We start from the raw sequence: 19,517 nt of genomic DNA on the forward strand, positions 1-19,517 counted from the left end.
AAGTGCATGCCCACAGCCACCCCTTGTTCCTTCACACCTTGTATCAGCTGTAATCCAGTCCAGTCCAGTGCTGCCTGCTGAGCAGCACTGACCAACACTGCCTGGGCCCAGGCTTTTATCTCTGAGGCCCCATTATGATGTCAGAAAGCTGGCTCTGGAATCCTGAGGGCTCCACTATGACACGTGCAAAGTTCCGTCTGAACTTTATATAAGACGGTGAGGCTCAGTCAGTCACTCAGTGTTGCCTGAGAGGGCAACACTGCAACAGCCGGCCGCCAGGCTGTCTTTTTTTTGCACAGCTAGTTGCCTCCAGGAGGCCACAAGAGGGAGACAAGGGACTGCAAAATGGAAAATAGGCATCCACCAACTTTACAGACAACTTCTCCTTGCTCCTACAACCTCCATCCTTGCACAGTTTGTTATTCTTCTAGGTAACATAGTAACAAATCCAAATTGCTGCTCTCTTTGTAGGCAAGCAAGGCTTTGTTGCAACTGCAATTCTTACTTCTTCTTGAAATGTAGGGACGACAGTACATTCCATCACATCCATCTAGTGTACACAGGTAGGTCCATTGTGGCGGGCAGGCGAGCGGGCGGGCTGCTTTATTGGCTGTTTGCTGTTCCCCTACTCCACTCCACTATTTGACTGTTGTGCTGCATCAATCAATCAATCAATCAATCAATCAATCAATCAATCAGTGGCTGGCTCAGGTGCAGCTCTTTAACTTACCTAAAAGGGAGGGCGGAGAGAAGACAAGGAAGGTGAATGAGGTGTTCCAATGTGAAATGCCGGAAACACAGAAACACAGACGACACACAACAAGAGGTGGCAATCTATTCATTAATTGCATTTAATCAATGAGCTCATTATCACTCATGCATTGTCCAACAGGTGTTGAAATAATGGGATTAAAAGGGGAGATCCCTTCAGAAAGACAGAAACAATAGCAAAGACAAAAAACACTTTTGGAATCTGCTTTTAGTCAACACATAAGGAAAGGGTGCACCGGTCCTGGAAATACTGCAATACCAGGTCAATGCGTGGAGTGGACAGAGCAAGCTCTATTTCCATCTCCCTGTTCTAAAAATCCATTTAATATATGGTCCCCAGATAGGGGACGTATCAGATATTAAACTGATAAGAACAGATACTACACTTGATCTTAGCCAAAAGGCCGAGAAGCGATAACCCGAATGGGCCGCGCGTTGCCCGAGCCTGCCCGATACTGCTGTTCAGCCCTTGCAGCGATTCAGCCTACTTCTAGGCAATTCCATGGGGCCCTGCAGGCTCACACACTCACAGCTACACGGGAGGTGAATAAAGGCCGGAGAGGAAGCCAGACAGGATTTGCTTCTTTTGCTTGCACCACAATGCAGTGCTGAAAGAGGAGGAATCTACATAAAAACGCCTTCCTGGCAACGCCCAAATGCCCTGCTGCCATGCAGATAAACACTGGCAGCGGCAGCAAGTGCATGCCCACAGCCACCCCTTGTTCCTTCACACCTTGTATCAGCTGTAATCCAGTCCAGTCCAGTGCTGCCTGCTGAGCAGCACTGACCAACACTGCCTGGGCCCAGGCTTTTATCTCTGAGGCCCCATTATGATGTCAGAAAGCTGGCTCTGGAATCCTGAGGGCTCCACTATGACACGTGCAAAGTTCCGTCTGAACTTTATATAAGACGGTGAGGCTCAGTCAGTCACTCAGTGTTGCCTGAGAGGGCAACACTGCAACAGCCGGCCGCCAGGCTGTCTTTTTTTTGCACAGCTAGTTGCCTCCAGGAGGCCACAAGAGGGAGACAAGGGACTGCAAAATGGAAAATAGGCATCCACCAACTTTACAGACAACTTCTCCTTGCTCCTACAACCTCCATCCTTGCACAGTTTGTTATTCTTCTAGGTAACATAGTAACAAATCCAAATTGCTGCTCTCTTTGTAGGCAAGCAAGGCTTTGTTGCAACTGCAATTCTTACTTCTTCTTGAAATGTAGGGACGACAGTACATTCCATCACATCCATCTAGTGTACACAGGTAGGTCCATTGTGGCGGGCAGGCGAGCGGGCGGGCTGCTTTATTGGCTGTTTGCTGTTCCCCTACTCCACTCCACTATTTGACTGTTGTGCTGCATCAATCAATCAATCAATCAATCAATCAATCAATCAATCAATCAATCAATCAATCAGTGGCTGGCTCAGGTGCAGCTCTTTAACTTACCTAAAAGGGAGGGCGGAGAGAAGACAAGGAAGGTGAATGAGGTGTTCCAATGTGAAATGCCGGAAACACAGAAACACAGACGACACACAACAAGAGGTGGCAATCTATTCATTAATTGCATTTAATCAATGAGCTCATTATCACTCATGCATTGTCCAACAGGTGTTGAAATAATGGGATTAAAAGGGGAGATCCCTTCAGAAAGACAGAAACAATAGCAAAGACAAAAAACACTTTTGGAATCTGCTTTTAGTCAACACATAAGGAAAGGGTGCACCGGTCCTGGAAATACTGCAATACCAGGTCAATGCGTGGAGTGGACAGAGCAAGCTCTATTTCCATCTCCCTGTTCTAAAAATCCATTTAATATATGGTCCCCAGATAGGGGACGTATCAGATATTAAACTGATAAGAACAGATACTACACTTGATCTTAGCCAAAAGGCCGAGAAGCGATAACCCGAACGGGCCGCGCGTTGCCCGAGCCTGCCCGATACTGCTGTTCAGCCCTTGCAGCGATTCAGCCTACTTCTAGGCAATTCCATGGGGCCCTGCAGGCTCACAGCTACACGGGAGGTGAATAAAGGCCGGAGAGGAAGCCAGACAGGATTTGCTTCTTTTGCTTGCACCACAATGCAGTGCTGAAAGAGGAGGAATCTACATAAAAACGCCTTCCTGGCAACGCCCAAATGCCCTGCTGCCATGCAGATAAACACTGGCAGCGGCAGCAAGTGCATGCCCACAGCCACCCCTTGTTCCTTCACACCTTGTATCAGCTGTAATCCAGTCCAGTCCAGTGCTGCCTGCTGAGCAGCACTGACCAACACTGCCTGGGCCCAGGCTTTTATCTCTGAGGCCCCATTATGATGTCAGAAAGCTGGCTCTGGAATCCTGAGGGCTCCACTATGACACGTGCAAAGTTCCGTCTGAACTTTATATAAGACGGTGAGGCTCAGTCAGTCACTCAGTGTTGCCTGAGAGGGCAACACTGCAACAGCCGGCCGCCAGGCTGTCTTTTTTTTGCACAGCTAGTTGCCTCCAGGAAGCCACAAGAGGGAGACAAGGGACTGCAAAATGGAAAATAGGCATCCACCAACTTTACAGACAACTTCTCCTTGCTCCTACAACCTCCATCCTTGCACAGTTTGTTATTCTTCTAGGTAACATAGTAACAAATCCAAATTGCTGCTCTCTTTGTAGGCAAGCAAGGCTTTGTTGCAACTGCAATTCTTACTTCTTCTTGAAATGTAGGGACGACAGTACATTCCATCACATCCATCTAGTGTACACAGGTAGGTCCATTGTGGCGGGCAGGCGAGCGGGCGGGCTGCTTTATTGGCTGTTTGCTGTTCCCCTACTCCACTCCACTATTTGACTGTTGTGCTGCATCAATCAATCAATCAATCAATCAATCAATCAATCAATCAATCAATCAATCAATCAATCAGTGGCTGGCTCAGGTGCAGCTCTTTAACTTACCTAAAAGGGAGGGCGGAGAGAAGACAAGGAAGGTGAATGAGGTGTTCCAATGTGAAATGCCGGAAACACAGAAACACAGACGACACACAACAAGAGGTGGCAATCTATTCATTAATTGCATTTAATCAATGAGCTCATTATCACTCATGCATTGTCCAACAGGTGTTGAAATAATGGGATTAAAAGGGGAGATCCCTTCAGAAAGACAGAAACAATAGCAAAGACAAAAAAACACTTTTGGAATCTGCTTTTAGTCAACACATAAGGAAAGGGTGCACCGGTCCTGGAAATACTGCAATACCAGGTCAATGCGTGGAGTGGACAGAGCAAGCTCTATTTCCATCTCCCTGTTCTAAAAATCCATTTAATATATGGTCCCCAGATAGGGGACGTATCAGATATTAAACTGATAAGAACAGATACTACACTTGATCTTAGCCAAAAGGCCGACCGAGAAGCGATAACCCGAACGGGCCGCGCGTTGCCCGAGCCTGCCCGATACTGCTGTTCAGCCCTTGCAGCGATTCAGCCTACTTCTAGGCAATTCCATGGGGCCCTGCAGGCTCACACACTCACAGCTACACGGGAGGTGAATAAAGGCCGGAGAGGAAGCCAGACAGGATTTGCTTCTTTTGCTTGCACCACAATGCAGTGCTGAAAGAGGAGGAATCTACATAAAAACGCCTTCCTGGCAACGCCCAAATGCCCTGCTGCCATGCAGATAAACACTGGCAGCGGCAGCAAGTGCATGCCCACAGCCACCCCTTGTTCCTTCACACCTTGTATCAGCTGTAATCCAGTCCAGTCCAGTGCTGCCTGCTGAGCAGCACTGACCAACACTGCCTGGGCCCAGGCTTTTATCTCTGAGGCCCCATTATGATGTCAGAAAGCTGGCTCTGGAATCCTGAGGGCTCCACTATGACACGTGCAAAGTTCCGTCTGAACTTTATATAAGACGGTGAGGCTCAGTCAGTCACTCAGTGTTGCCTGAGAGGGCAACACTGCAACAGCCGGCCGCCAGGCTGTCTTTTTTTTGCACAGCTAGTTGCCTCCAGGAGGCCACAAGAGGGAGACAAGGGACTGCAAAATGGAAAATAGGCATCCACCAACTTTACAGACAACTTCTCCTTGCTCCTACAACCTCCATCCTTGCACAGTTTGTTATTCTTCTAGGTAACATAGTAACAAATCCAAATTGCTGCTCTCTTTGTAGGCAAGCAAGGCTTTGTTGCAACTGCAATTCTTACTTCTTCTTGAAATGTAGGGACGACAGTACATTCCATCACATCCATCTAGTGTACACAGGTAGGTCCATTGTGGCGGGCAGGCGAGCGGGCGGGCTGCTTTATTGGCTGTTTGCTGTTCCCCTACTCCACTCCACTATTTGACTGTTGTGCTGCATCAATCAATCAATCAATCAATCAATCAATCAGTGGCTGGCTCAGGTGCAGCTCTTTAACTTACCTAAAAGGGAGGGCGGAGAGAAGACAAGGAAGGTGAATGAGGTGTTCCAATGTGAAATGCCGGAAACACAGAAACACAGACGACACACAACAAGAGGTGGCAATCTATTCATTAATTGCATTTAATCAATGAGCTCATTATCACTCATGCATTGTCCAACAGGTGTTGAAATAATGGGATTAAAAGGGGAGATCCCTTCAGAAAGACAGAAACAATAGCAAAGACAAAAAACACTTTTGGAATCTGCTTTTAGTCAACACATAAGGAAAGGGTGCACCGGTCCTGGAAATACTGCAATACCAGGTCAATGCGTGGAGTGGACAGAGCAAGCTCTATTTCCATCTCCCTGTTCTAAAAATCCATTTAATATATGGTCCCCAGATAGGGGACGTATCAGATATTAAACTGATAAGAACAGATACTACACTTGATCTTAGCCAAAAGGCCGAGAAGCGATAACCCGAATGGGCCGCGCGTTGCCCGAGCCTGCCCGATACTGCTGTTCAGCCCTTGCAGCGATTCAGCCTACTTCTAGGCAATTCCATGGGGCCCTGCAGGCTCACACACTCACAGCTACACGGGAGGTGAATAAAGGCCGGAGAGGAAGCCAGACAGGATTTGCTTCTTTTGCTTGCACCACAATGCAGTGCTGAAAGAGGAGGAATCTACATAAAAACGCCTTCCTGGCAACGCCCAAATGCCCTGCTGCCATGCAGATAAACACTGGCAGCGGCAGCAAGTGCATGCCCACAGCCACCCCTTGTTCCTTCACACCTTGTATCAGCTGTAATCCAGTCCAGTCCAGTGCTGCCTGCTGAGCAGCACTGACCAACACTGCCTGGGCCCAGGCTTTTATCTCTGAGGCCCCATTATGATGTCAGAAAGCTGGCTCTGGAATCCTGAGGGCTCCACTATGACACGTGCAAAGTTCCGTCTGAACTTTATATAAGACGGTGAGGCTCAGTCAGTCACTCAGTGTTGCCTGAGAGGGCAACACTGCAACAGCCGGCCGCCAGGCTGTCTTTTTTTTGCACAGCTAGTTGCCTCCAGGAGGCCACAAGAGGGAGACAAGGGACTGCAAAATGGAAAATAGGCATCCACCAACTTTACAGACAACTTCTCCTTGCTCCTACAACCTCCATCCTTGCACAGTTTGTTATTCTTCTAGGTAACATAGTAACAAATCCAAATTGCTGCTCTCTTTGTAGGCAAGCAAGGCTTTGTTGCAACTGCAATTCTTACTTCTTCTTGAAATGTAGGGACGACAGTACATTCCATCACATCCATCTAGTGTACACAGGTAGGTCCATTCTGGCGGGCAGGCGAGCGGGCGGGCTGCTTTATTGGCTGTTTGCTGTTCCCCTACTCCACTCCACTATTTGACTGTTGTGCTGCATCAATCAATCAATCAATCAATCAATCAATCAATCAATCAATCAATCAATCAGTGGCTGGCTCAGGTGCAGCTCTTTAACTTACCTAAAAGGGAGGGCGGAGAGAAGACAAGGAAGGTGAATGAGGTGTTCCAATGTGAAATGCCGGAAACACAGAAACACAGACGACACACAACAAGAGGTGGCAATCTATTCATTAATTGCATTTAATCAATGAGCTCATTATCACTCATGCATTGTCCAACAGGTGTTGAAATAATGGGATTAAAAGGGGAGATCCCTTCAGAAAGACAGAAACAATAGCAAAGACAAAAAACACTTTTGGAATCTGCTTTTAGTCAACACATAAGGAAAGGGTGCACCGGTCCTGGAAATACTGCAATACCAGGTCAATGCGTGGAGTGGACAGAGCAAGCTCTATTTCCATCTCCCTGTTCTAAAAATCCATTTAATATATGGTCCCCAGATAGGGGACGTATCAGATATTAAACTGATAAGAACAGATACTACACTTGATCTTAGCCAAAAGGCCGAGAAGCGATAACCCGAATGGGCCGCGCGTTGCCCGAGCCTGCCCGATACTGCTGTTCAGCCCTTGCAGCGATTCAGCCTACTTCTAGGCAATTCCATGGGGCCCTGCAGGCTCACACACTCACAGCTACACGGGAGGTGAATAAAGGCCGGAGAGGAAGCCAGACAGGATTTGCTTCTTTTGCTTGCACCACAATGCAGTGCTGAAAGAGGAGGAATCTACATGGCAACGCCCAAATGCCCTGCTGCCATGCAGATAAACACTGGCAGCGGCAGCAAGTGCATGCCCACAGCCACCCCTTGTTCCTTCACACCTTGTATCAGCTGTAATCCAGTCCAGTCCAGTGCTGCCTGCTGAGCAGCACTGACCAACACTGCCTGGGCCCAGGCTTTTATCTCTGAGGCCCCATTATGATGTCAGAAAGCTGGCTCTGGAATCCTGAGGGCTCCACTATGACACGTGCAAAGTTCCGTCTGAACTTTATATAAGACGGTGAGGCTCAGTCAGTCACTCAGTGTTGCCTTAGAGGGCAACACTGCAACAGCCGGCCGCCAGGCTGTCTTTTTTTTGCACAGCTAGTTGCCTCCAGGAGGCCACAAGAGGGAGACAAGGGACTGCAAAATGGAAAATAGGCATCCACCAACTTTACAGACAACTTCTCCTTGCTCCTACAACCTCCATCCTTGCACAGTTTGTTATTCTTCTAGGTAACATAGTAACAAATCCAAATTGCTGCTCTCTTTGTAGGCAAGCAAGGCTTTGTTGCAACTGCAATTCTTACTTCTTCTTGAAATGTAGGGACGACAGTACATTCCATCACATCCATCTAGTGTACACAGGTAGGTCCATTGTGGCGGGCAGGCGAGCGGGCGGGCTGCTTTATTGGCTGTTTGCTGTTCCCCTACTCCACTCCACTATTTGACTGTTGTGCTGCATCAATCAATCAATCAATCAATCAATCAATCAATCAGTGGCTGGCTCAGGTGCAGCTCTTTAACTTACCTAAAAGGGAGGGCGGAGAGAAGACAAGGAAGGTGAATGAGGTGTTCCAATGTGAAATGCCGGAAACACAGAAACACAGACGACACACAACAAGAGGTGGCAATCTATTCATTAATTGCATTTAATCAATGAGCTCATTATCACTCATGCATTGTCCAACAGGTGTTGAAATAATGGGATTAAAAGGGGAGATCCCTTCAGAAAGACAGAAACAATAGCAAAGACAAAAAACACTTTTGGAATCTGCTTTTAGTCAACACATAAGGAAAGGGTGCACCGGTCCTGGAAATACTGCAATACCAGGTCAATGCGTGGAGTGGACAGAGCAAGCTCTATTTCCATCTCCCTGTTCTAAAAATCCATTTAATATATGGTCCCCAGATAGGGGACGTATCAGATATTAAACTGATAAGAACAGATACTACACTTGATCTTAGCCAAAAGGCCGAGAAGCGATAACCCGAACGGGCCGCGCGTTGCCCGAGCCTGCCCGATACTGCTGTTCAGCCCTTGCAGCGATTCAGCCTACTTCTAGGCAATTCCATGGGGCCCTGCAGGCTCACACACTCACAGCTACACGGGAGGTGAATAAAGGCCGGAGAGGAAGCCAGACAGGATTTGCTTCTTTTGCTTGCACCACAATGCAGTGCTGAAAGAGGAGGAATCTACATAAAAACGCCTTCCTGGCAACGCCCAAATGCCCTGCTGCCATGCAGATAAACACTGGCAGCGGCAGCAAGTGCATGCCCACAGCCACCCCTTGTTCCTTCACACCTTGTATCAGCTGTAATCCAGTCCAGTCCAGTGCTGCCTGCTGAGCAGCACTGACCAACACTGCCTGGGCCCAGGCTTTTATCTCTGAGGCCCCATTATGATGTCAGAAAGCTGGCTCTGGAATCCTGAGGGCTCCACTATGACACGTGCAAAGTTCCATCTGAACTTTATATAAGACGGTGAGGCTCAGTCAGTCACTCAGTGTTGCCTGAGAGGGCAACACTGCAACAGCCGGCCGCCAGGCTGTCTTTTTTTTGCACAGCTAGTTGCCTCCAGGAGGCCACAAGAGGGAGACAAGGGACTGCAAAATGGAAAATAGGCATCCACCAACTTTACAGACAACTTCTCCTTGCTCCTACAACCTCCATCCTTGCACAGTTTGTTATTCTTCTAGGTAACATAGTAACAAATCCAAATTGCTGCTCTCTTTGTAGGCAAGCAAGGCTTTGTTGCAACTGCAATTCTTACTTCTTCTTGAAATGTAGGGACGACAGTACATTCCATCACATCCATCTAGTGTACACAGGTAGGTCCATTGTGGCGGGCAGGCGAGCGGGCGGGCTGCTTTATTGGCTGTTTGCTGTTCCCCTACTCCACTCCACTATTTGACTGTTGTGCTGCATCAATCAATCAATCAATCAATCAATCAATCAATCAATCAATCAATCAGTGGCTGGCTCAGGTGCAGCTCTTTAACTTACCTAAAAGGGAGGGCGGAGAGAAGACAAGGAAGGTGAATGAGGTGTTCCAATGTGAAATGCCGGAAACACAGAAACACAGACGACACACAACAAGAGGTGGCAATCTATTCATTAATTGCATTTAATCAATGAGCTCATTATCACTCATGCATTGTCCAACAGGTGTTGAAATAATGGGATTAAAAGGGGAGATCCCTTCAGAAAGACAGAAACAATAGCAAAGACAAAAAACACTTTTGGAATCTGCTTTTAGTCAACACATAAGGAAAGGGTGCACCGGTCCTGGAAATACTGCAATACCAGGTCAATGCGTGGAGTGGACAGAGCAAGCTCTATTTCCATCTCCCTGTTCTAAAAATCCATTTAATATATGGTCCCCAGATAGGGGACGTATCAGATATTAAACTGATAAGAACAGATACTACACTTGATCTTAGCCAAAAGGCCGAGAAGCGATAACCCGAACGGGCCGCGCGTTGCCCGAGCCTGCCCGATACTGCTGTTCAGCCCTTGCAGCGATTCAGCCTACTTCTAGGCAATTCCATGGGGCCCTGCAGGCTCACACACTCACAGCTACACGGGAGGTGAATAAAGGCCGGAGAGGAAGCCAGACAGGATTTGCTTCTTTTGCTTGCACCACAATGCAGTGCTGAAAGAGGAGGAATCTACATAAAAACGCCTTCCTGGCAACGCCCAAATGCCCTGCTGCCATGCAGATAAACACTGGCAGCGGCAGCAAGTGCATGCCCACAGCCACCCCTTGTTCCTTCACACCTTGTATCAGCTGTAATCCAGTCCAGTCCAGTGCTGCCTGCTGAGCAGCACTGACCAACACTGCCTGGGCCCAGGCTTTTATCTCTGAGGCCCCATTATGATGTCAGAAAGCTGGCTCTGGAATCCTGAGGGCTCCACTATGACACGTGCAAAGTTCCGTCTGAACTTTATATAAGACGGTGAGGCTCAGTCAGTCACTCAGTGTTGCCTTAGAGGGCAACACTGCAACAGCCGGCCGCCAGGCTGTCTTTTTTTTGCACAGCTAGTTGCCTCCAGGAGGCCACAAGAGGGAGACAAGGGACTGCAAAATGGAAAATAGGCATCCACCAACTTTACAGACAACTTCTCCTTGCTCCTACAACCTCCATCCTTGCACAGTTTGTTATTCTTCTAGGTAACATAGTAACAAATCCAAATTGCTGCTCTCTTTGTAGGCAAGCAAGGCTTTGTTGCAACTGCAATTCTTACTTCTTCTTGAAATGTAGGGACGACAGTACATTCCATCACATCCATCTAGTGTACACAGGTAGGTCCATTGTGGCGGGCAGGCGAGCGGGCGGGCTGCTTTATTGGCTGTTTGCTGTTCCCCTACTCCACTCCACTATTTGACTGTTGTGCTGCATCAATCAATCAATCAATCAATCAATCAATCAATCAATCAATCAATCAATCAATCAGTGGCTGGCTCAGGTGCAGCTCTTTAACTTACCTAAAAGGGAGGGCGGAGAGAAGACAAGGAAGGTGAATGAGGTGTTCCAATGTGAAATGCCGGAAACACAGAAACACAGACGACACACAACAAGAGGTGGCAATCTATTCATTAATTGCATTTAATCAATGAGCTCATTATCACTCATGCATTGTCCAACAGGTGTTGAAATAATGGGATTAAAAGGGGAGATCCCTTCAGAAAGACAGAAACAATAGCAAAGACAAAAAACACTTTTGGAATCTGCTTTTAGTCAACACATAAGGAAAGGGTGCACCGGTCCTGGAAATACTGCAATACCAGGTCAATGCGTGGAGTGGACAGAGCAAGCTCTATTTCCATCTCCCTGTTCTAAAAATCCATTTAATATATGGTCCCCAGATAGGGGACGTATCAGATATTAAACTGATAAGAACAGATACTACACTTGATCTTAGCCAAAAGGCCGAGAAGCGATAACCCGAACGGGCCGCGCGTTGCCCGAGCCTGCCCGATACTGCTGTTCAGCCCTTGCAGCGATTCAGCCTACTTCTAGGCAATTCCATGGGGCCCTGCAGGCTCACACACTCACAGCTACACGGGAGGTGAATAAAGGCCGGAGAGGAAGCCAGACAGGATTTGCTTCTTTTGCTTGCACCACAATGCAGTGCTGAAAGAGGAGGAATCTACATAAAAACGCCTTCCTGGCAACGCCCAAATGCCCTGCTGCCATGCAGATAAACACTGGCAGCGGCAGCAAGTGCATGCCCACAGCCACCCCTTGTTCCTTCACACCTTGTATCAGCTGTAATCCAGTCCAGTCCAGTGCTGCCTGCTGAGCAGCACTGACCAACACTGCCTGGGCCCAGGCTTTTATCTCTGAGGCCCCATTATGATGTCAGAAAGCTGGCTCTGGAATCCTGAGGGCTCCACTATGACACGTGCAAAGTTCCGTCTGAACTTTATATAAGACGGTGAGGCTCAGTCAGTCACTCAGTGTTGCCTGAGAGGGCAACACTGCAACAGCCGGCCGCCAGGCTGTCTTTTTTTTGCACAGCTAGTTGCCTCCAGGAGGCCACAAGAGGGAGACAAGGGACTGCAAAATGGAAAATAGGCATCCACCAACTTTACAGACAACTTCTCCTTGCTCCTACAACCTCCATCCTTGCACAGTTTGTTATTCTTCTAGGTAACATAGTAACAAATCCAAATTGCTGCTCTCTTTGTAGGCAAGCAAGGCTTTGTTGCAACTGCAATTCTTACTTCTTCTTGAAATGTAGGGACGACAGTACATTCCATCACATCCATCTAGTGTACACAGGTAGGTCCATTGTGGCGGGCAGGCGAGCGGGCGGGCTGCTTTATTGGCTGTTTGCTGTTCCCCTACTCCACTCCACTATTTGACTGTTGTGCTGCATCAATCAATCAATCAATCAATCAATCAATCAATCAATCAATCAATCAGTGGCTGGCTCAGGTGCAGCTCTTTAACTTACCTAAAAGGGAGGGCGGAGAGAAGACAAGGAAGGTGAATGAGGTGTTCCAATGTGAAATGCCGGAAACACAGAAACACAGACGACACACAACAAGAGGTGGCAATCTATTCATTAATTGCATTTAATCAATGAGCTCATTATCACTCATGCATTGTCCAACAGGTGTTGAAATAATGGGATTAAAAGGGGAGATCCCTTCAGAAAGACAGAAACAATAGCAAAGACAAAAAACACTTTTGGAATCTGCTTTTAGTCAACACATAAGGAAAGGGTGCACCGGTCCTGGAAATACTGCAATACCAGGTCAATGCGTGGAGTGGACAGAGCAAGCTCTATTTCCATCTCCCTGTTCTAAAAATCCATTTAATATATGGTCCCCAGATAGGGGACGTATCAGATATTAAACTGATAAGAACAGATACTACACTTGATCTTAGCCAAAAGGCCGAGAAGCGATAACCCGAACGGGCCGCGCGTTGCCCGAGCCTGCCCGATACTGCTGTTCAGCCCTTGCAGCGATTCAGCCTACTTCTAGGCAATTCCATGGGGCCCTGCAGGCTCACACACTCACAGCTACACGGGAGGTGAATAAAGGCCGGAGAGGAAGCCAGACAGGATTTGCTTCTTTTGCTTGCACCACAATGCAGTGCTGAAAGAGGAGGAATCTACATAAAAACGCCTTCCTGGCAACGCCCAAATGCCCTGCTGCCATGCAGATAAACACTGGCAGCGGCAGCAAGTGCATGCCCACAGCCACCCCTTGTTCCTTCACACCTTGTATCAGCTGTAATCCAGTCCAGTCCAGTGCTGCCTGCTGAGCAGCACTGACCAACACTGCCTGGGCCCAGGCTTTTATCTCTGAGGCCCCATTATGATGTCAGAAAGCTGGCTCTGGAATCCTGAGGGCTCCACTATGACACGTGCAAAGTTCCGTCTGAACTTTATATAAGACGGTGAGGCTCAGTCAGTCACTCAGTGTTGCCTGAGAGGGCAACACTGCAACAGCCGGCCGCCAGGCTGTCTTTTTTTTGCACAGCTAGTTGCCTCCAGGAGGCCACAAGAGGGAGACAAGGGACTGCAAAATGGAAAATAGGCATCCACCAACTTTACAGACAACTTCTCCTTGCTCCTACAACCTCCATCCTTGCACAGTTTGTTATTCTTCTAGGTAACATAGTAACAAATCCAAATTGCTGCTCTCTTTGTAGGCAAGCAAGGCTTTGTTGCAACTGCAATTCTTACTTCTTCTTGAAATGTAGGGACGACAGTACATTCCATCACATCCATCTAGTGTACACAGGTAGGTCCATTGTGGCGGGCAGGCGAGCGGGCGGGCTGCTTTATTGGCTGTTTGCTGTTCCCCTACTCCACTCCACTATTTGACTGTTGTGCTGCAATCAATCAATCAATCAATCAATCAATCAATCAATCAATCAGTGGCTGGCTCAGGTGCAGCTCTTTAACTTACCTAAAAGGGAGGGCGGAGAGAAGACAAGGAAGGTGAATGAGGTGTTCCAATGTGAAATGCCGGAAACACAGAAACACAGACGACACACAACAAGAGGTGGCAATCTATTCATTAATTGCATTTAATCAATGAGCTCATTATCACTCATGCATTGTCCAACAGGTGTTGAAATAATGGGATTAAAAGGGGAGATCCCTTCAGAAAGACAGAAACAATAGCAAAGACAAAAAACACTTTTGGAATCTGCTTTTAGTCAACACATAAGGAAAGGGTGCACCGGTCCTGGAAATACTGCAATACCAGGTCAATGCGTGGAGTGGACAGAGCAAGCTCTATTTCCATCTCCCTGTTCTAAAAATCCATTTAATATATGGTCCCCAGATAGGGGACGTATCAGATATTAAACTGATAAGAACAGATACTACACTTGATCTTAGCCAAAAGGCCGAAAAGCGATAACCCGAACGGGCCGCGCGTTGCCCGAGCCTGCCCGATACTGCTGTTCAGCCCTTGCAGCGATTCAGCCTACTTCTAGGCAATTCCATGGGGCCCTGCAGGCTCACACACTCACAGCTACACGGGAGGTGAATAAAGGCCGGAGAGGAAGCCAGACAGGATTTGCTTCTTTTGCTTGCACCACAATGCAGTGCTGAAAGAGGAGGAATCTACATAAAAACGCCTTCCTGGCAACGCCCAAATGCCCTGCTGCCATGCAGATAAACACTGGCAGCGGCAGCAAGTGCATGCCCACAGCCACCCCTTGTTCCTTCACACCTTGTATCAGCTGTAATCCAGTCCAGTCCAGTGCTGCCTGCTGAGCAGCACTGACCAACACTGCCTGGGCCCAGGCTTTTATCTCTGAGGCCCCATTATGATGTCAGAAAGCTGGCTCTGGAATCCTGAGGGCTCCACTATGACACGTGCAAAGTTCCGTCTGAACTTTATATAAGACGGTGAGGCTCAGTCAGTCACTCAGTGTTGCCTGAGAGGGCAACACTGCAACAGCCGGCCGCCAGGCTGTCTTTTTTTTGCACAGCTAGTTGCCTCCAGGAGGCCACAAGAGGGAGACAAGGGACTGCAAAATGGAAAATAGGCATCCACCAACTTTACAGACAACTTCTCCTTGCTCCTACAACCTCCATCCTTGCACAGTTTGTTATTCTTCTAGGTAACATAGTAACAAATCCAAATTGCTGCTCTCTTTGTAGGCAAGCAAGGCTTTGTTGCAACTGCAATTCTTACTTCTTCTTGAAATGTAGGGACGACAGTACATTCCATCACATCCATCTAGTGTACACAGGTAGGTCCATTGTGGCGGGCAGGCGAGCGGGCGGGCTGCTTTATTGGCTGTTTGCTGTTCCCCTACTCCACTCCACTATTTGACTGTTGTGCTGCATCAATCAATCAATCAATCAATCAATCAATCAATCAATCAATCAGTGGCTGGCTCAGGTGCAGCTCTTTAACTTACCTAAAAGGGAGGGCGGAGAGAAGACAAGGAAGGTGAATGAGGTGTTCCAATGTGAAATGCCGGAAACACAGAAACACAGACGACACACAACAAGAGGTGGCAATCTATTCATTAATTGCATTTAATCAATGAGCTCATTATCACTCATGCATTGTCCAACAGGTGTTGAAATAATGGGATTAAAAGGGGAGATCCCTTCAGAAAGACAGAAACAATAGCAAAGACAAAAAACACTTTTGGAATCTGCTTTTAGTCAACACATAAGGAAAGGGTGCACCGGTCCTGGAAATACTGCAATACCAGGTCAATGCGTGGAGTGGACAGAGCAAGCTCTATTTCCATCTCCCTGTTCTAAAAATCCATTTAATATATGGTCCCCAGATAGGGGATGTATCAGATATTAAACTGATAAGAACAGATACTACACTTGATCTTAGCCAAAAGGCCGAGAAGCGATAACCCGAACGGGCCGCGCGTTGCCCGAGCCTGCCCGATACTGCTGTTCAGCCCTTGCAGCGATTCAGCCTACTTCTAGGCAATTCCATGGGGCCCTGCAGGCTCACACACTCACAGCTACACGGGAGGTGAATAAAGGCCGGAGAGGAAGCCAGACAGGATTTGCTTCTTTTGCTTGCACCACAATGCAGTGCTGAAAGAGGAGGAATCTACATAAAAACGCCTTCCTGGCAACGCCCAAATGCCCTGCTGCCATGCAGATAAACACTGGCAGCGGCAGCAAGTGCATGCCCACAGCCACCCCTTGTTCCTTCACACCTTGTATCAGCTGTAATCCAGTCCAGTCCAGTGCTGCCTGCTGAGCAGCACTGACCAACACTGCCTGGGCCCAGGCTTTTATCTCTGAGGCCCCATTATGATGTCAGAAAGCTGGCTCTGGAATCCTGAGGGCTCCACTATGACACGTGCAAAGTTCCGTCTGAACTTTATATAAGACGGTGAGGCTCAGTCAGTCACTCAGTGTTGCCTGAGAGGGCAACACTGCAACAGCCGGCCGCCAGGCTGTCTTTTTTTTGCACAGCTAGTTGCCTCCAGGAGGCCACAAGAGGGAGACAAGGGACTGCAAAATGGAAAATAGGCATCCACCAACTTTACAGACAACTTCTCCTTGCTCCTACAACCTCCATCCTTGCACAGTTTGTTATTCTTCTAGGTAACATAGTAACAAATCCAAATTGCTGCTCTCTTTGTAGGCAAGCAAGGCTTTGTTGCAACTGCAATTCTTACTTCTTCTTGAAATGTAGGGACGACAGTACATTCCATCACATCCATCTAGTGTACACAGGTAGGTCCATTGTGGCGGGCAGGCGAGCGGGCGGGCTGCTTTATTGGCTGTTTGCTGTTCCCCTACTCCACTCCACTATTTGACTGTTGTGCTGCATCAATCAATCAATCAATCAATCAATCAATCAATCAATCAGTGGCTGGCTCAGGTGCAGCTCTTTAACTTACCTAAAAGGGAGGGCGGAGAGAAGACAAGGAAGGTGAATGAGGTGTTCCAATGTGAAATGCCGGAAACACAGAAACACAGACGACACACAACAAGAGGTGGCAATCTATTCATTAATTGCATTTAATCAATGAGCTCATTATCACTCATGCATTGTCCAACAGGTGTTGAAATAATGGGATTAAAAGGGGAGATCCCTTCAGAAAGACAGAAACAATAGCAAAGACAAAAAACACTTTTGGAATCTGCTTTTAGTCAACACATAAGGAAAGGGTGCACCGGTCCTGGAAATACTGCAATACCAGGTCAATGCGTGGAGTGGACAGAGCAAGCTCTATTTCCATCTCCCTGTTCTAAAAATCCATTTAATATATGGTCCCCAGATAGGAGACGTATCAGATATTAAACTGATAAGAACAGATACTACACTTGATCTTAGCCAAAAGGCCGAGAAGCGATAACCCGAACGGGCCGCGCGTTGCCCGAGCCTGCCCGATACTGCTGTTCAGCCCTTGCAGCGATTCAGCCTACTTCTAGGCAATTCCATGGGGCCCTGCAGGCTCACACACTCACAGCTACACGGGAGGTGAATAAAGGCCGGAGAGGAAGCCAGACAGGATTTGCTTCTTTTGCTTGCACCACAATGCAGTGCTGAAAGAGGAGGAATCTACATAAAAACGCCTTCCTGGCAACGCCCAAATGCCCTGCTGCCATGCAGATAAACACTGGCAGCGGCAGCAAGTGCATGCCCACAGCCACCCCTTGTTCCTTCACACCTTGTATCAGCTGTAATCCAGTCCAGTCCAGTGCTGCCTGCTGAGCAGCACTGACCAACACTGCCTGGGCCCAGGCTTTTATCTCTGAGGCCCCATTATGATGTCAGAAAGCTGGCTCTGGAATCCTGAGGGCTCCACTATGACACGTGCAAAGTTCCGTCTGAACTTTATATAAGACGGTGAGGCTCAGTCAGTCACTCAGTGTTGCCTGAGAGGGCAACACTGCAACAGCCGGCCGCCAGGCTGTCTTTTTTTTGCACAGCTAGTTGCCTCCAGGAGGCCACAAGAGGGAGACAAGGGACTGCAAAATGGAAAATAGGCATCCACCAACTTTACAGACAACTTCTCCTTGCTCCTACAACCTCCATCCTTGCACAGTTTGTTATTCTTCTAGGTAACATAGTAACAAATCCAAATTGCTGCTCTCTTTGTAGGCAAGCAAGGCTTTGTTGCAACTGCAATTCTTACTTCTTCTTGAAATGTAGGGACGACAGTACATTCCATCACATCCATCTAGTGTACACAGGTAGGTCCATTGTGGCGGGCAGGCGAGCGGGCGGGCTGCTTTATTGGCTGTTTGCTGTTCCCCTACTCCACTCCACTATTTGACTGTTGTGCTGCATCAATCAATCAATCAATCAATCAATCAATCAATCAATCAATCAGTGGCTGGCTCAGGTGCAGCTCTTTAACTTACCTAAAAGGGAGGGCGGAGAGAAGACAAGGAAGGTGAATGAGGTGTTCCAATGTGAAATGCCGGAAACACAGAAACACAGACGACACACAACAAGAGGTGGCAATCTATTCATTAATTGCATTTAATCAATGAGCTCATTATCACTCATGCATTGTCCAACAGGTGTTGAAATAATGGGATTAAAAGGGGAGATCCCTTCAGAAAGACAGAAACAATAGCAAAGACAAAAAACACTTTTGGAATCTGCTTTTAGTCAACACATAAGGAAAGGGTGCACCGGTCCTGGAAATACTGCAATACCAGGTCAATGCGTGGAGTGGACAGAGCAAGCTCTATTTCCATCTCCCTGTTCTAAAAATCCATTTAATATATGGTCCCCAGATAGGGGACGTATCAGATATTAAACTGATAAGAACAGATACTACACTTGATCTTAGCCAAAAGGCCGAGAAGCGATAACCCGAACGGGCCGCGCGTTGCCCGAGCCTGCCCGATACTGCTGTTCAGCCCTTGCAGCGATTCAGCCTACTTCTAGGCAATTCCATGGGGCCCTGCAGGCTCACACACTCACAGCTACACGGGAGGTGAATAAAGGCCGGAGAGGAAGCCAGACAGGATTTGCTTCTTTTGCTTGCACCACAATGCAGTGCTGAAAGAGGAGGAATCTACATAAAAACGCCTTCCTGGCAACGCCCAAATGCCCTGCTGCCATGCAGATAAACACTGGCAGCGGCAGCAAGTGCATGCCCACAGCCACCCCTTGTTCCTTCACACCTTGTATCAGCTGTAATCCAGTCCAGTCCAGTGCTGCCTGCTGAGCAGCACTGACCAACACTGCCTGGGCCCAGGCTTTTATCTCTGAGGCCCCATTATGATGTCAGAAAGCTGGCTCTGGAATCCTGAGGGCTCCACTATGACACGTGCAAAGTTCCGTCTGAACTTTATATAAGACGGTGAGGCTCAGTCAGTCACTCAGTGTTGCCTGAGAGGGCAACACTGCAACAGCCGGCCGCCAGGCTGTCTTTTTTTTGCACAGCTAGTTGCCTCCAGGAGGCCACAAGAGGGAGACAAGGGACTGCAAAATGGAAAATAGGCATCCACCAACTTTACAGACAACTTCTCC

The 19,517-nt window shown here is 47.9% G+C and overlaps 13 non-coding genes across 13 annotated transcripts; all 13 read right to left on the minus strand.

Moving 5' to 3' along the window:
* Positions 1–996: 996 nt before the first annotated feature.
* On the minus strand, positions 997–1,187 carry LOC142695676 (U2 spliceosomal RNA). Its single transcript, XR_012863754.1, has one exon. It is a non-coding gene; the product is annotated as a U2 spliceosomal RNA (small nuclear RNA).
* Positions 1,188–2,479: 1,292 nt separating this feature from the next.
* On the minus strand, positions 2,480–2,670 carry LOC142695688 (U2 spliceosomal RNA). Its single transcript, XR_012863760.1, has one exon. It is a non-coding gene; the product is annotated as a U2 spliceosomal RNA (small nuclear RNA).
* Positions 2,671–3,959: 1,289 nt separating this feature from the next.
* LOC142695626 (U2 spliceosomal RNA) lies at positions 3,960–4,154 on the minus strand. The gene has a single exon (XR_012863720.1). It is a non-coding gene; the product is annotated as a U2 spliceosomal RNA (small nuclear RNA).
* Positions 4,155–5,422: 1,268 nt separating this feature from the next.
* Positions 5,423–5,613, minus strand: LOC142695702 (U2 spliceosomal RNA). The gene has a single exon (XR_012863763.1). It is a non-coding gene; the product is annotated as a U2 spliceosomal RNA (small nuclear RNA).
* Positions 5,614–6,901: 1,288 nt separating this feature from the next.
* Positions 6,902–7,092, minus strand: LOC142695714 (U2 spliceosomal RNA). The gene has a single exon (XR_012863769.1). It is a non-coding gene; the product is annotated as a U2 spliceosomal RNA (small nuclear RNA).
* Positions 7,093–8,350: 1,258 nt separating this feature from the next.
* Positions 8,351–8,541, minus strand: LOC142695726 (U2 spliceosomal RNA). The gene has a single exon (XR_012863774.1). It is a non-coding gene; the product is annotated as a U2 spliceosomal RNA (small nuclear RNA).
* A 1,284-nt stretch (positions 8,542–9,825) lies between these two features.
* Positions 9,826–10,016, minus strand: LOC142695738 (U2 spliceosomal RNA). The gene has a single exon (XR_012863775.1). It is a non-coding gene; the product is annotated as a U2 spliceosomal RNA (small nuclear RNA).
* Positions 10,017–11,308: 1,292 nt separating this feature from the next.
* LOC142695746 (U2 spliceosomal RNA) lies at positions 11,309–11,499 on the minus strand. Its single transcript, XR_012863776.1, has one exon. It is a non-coding gene; the product is annotated as a U2 spliceosomal RNA (small nuclear RNA).
* A 1,284-nt stretch (positions 11,500–12,783) lies between these two features.
* Positions 12,784–12,974, minus strand: LOC142695747 (U2 spliceosomal RNA). The gene has a single exon (XR_012863777.1). It is a non-coding gene; the product is annotated as a U2 spliceosomal RNA (small nuclear RNA).
* Positions 12,975–14,251: 1,277 nt separating this feature from the next.
* LOC142695624 (U2 spliceosomal RNA) lies at positions 14,252–14,442 on the minus strand. The gene has a single exon (XR_012863718.1). It is a non-coding gene; the product is annotated as a U2 spliceosomal RNA (small nuclear RNA).
* A 1,280-nt stretch (positions 14,443–15,722) lies between these two features.
* Positions 15,723–15,913, minus strand: LOC142695620 (U2 spliceosomal RNA). The gene has a single exon (XR_012863715.1). It is a non-coding gene; the product is annotated as a U2 spliceosomal RNA (small nuclear RNA).
* Positions 15,914–17,189: 1,276 nt separating this feature from the next.
* On the minus strand, positions 17,190–17,380 carry LOC142695619 (U2 spliceosomal RNA). Its single transcript, XR_012863714.1, has one exon. It is a non-coding gene; the product is annotated as a U2 spliceosomal RNA (small nuclear RNA).
* A 1,280-nt stretch (positions 17,381–18,660) lies between these two features.
* Positions 18,661–18,851, minus strand: LOC142695748 (U2 spliceosomal RNA). The gene has a single exon (XR_012863778.1). It is a non-coding gene; the product is annotated as a U2 spliceosomal RNA (small nuclear RNA).
* Positions 18,852–19,517: the final 666 nt, after the last annotated feature.

The sequence above is a fragment of the Rhinoderma darwinii genome, assembly GCF_050947455.1.
Source record: "Rhinoderma darwinii isolate aRhiDar2 chromosome 5 unlocalized genomic scaffold, aRhiDar2.hap1 SUPER_5_unloc_48, whole genome shotgun sequence".
Classification (NCBI taxonomy): domain Eukaryota; kingdom Metazoa; phylum Chordata; class Amphibia; order Anura; family Rhinodermatidae; genus Rhinoderma; species Rhinoderma darwinii.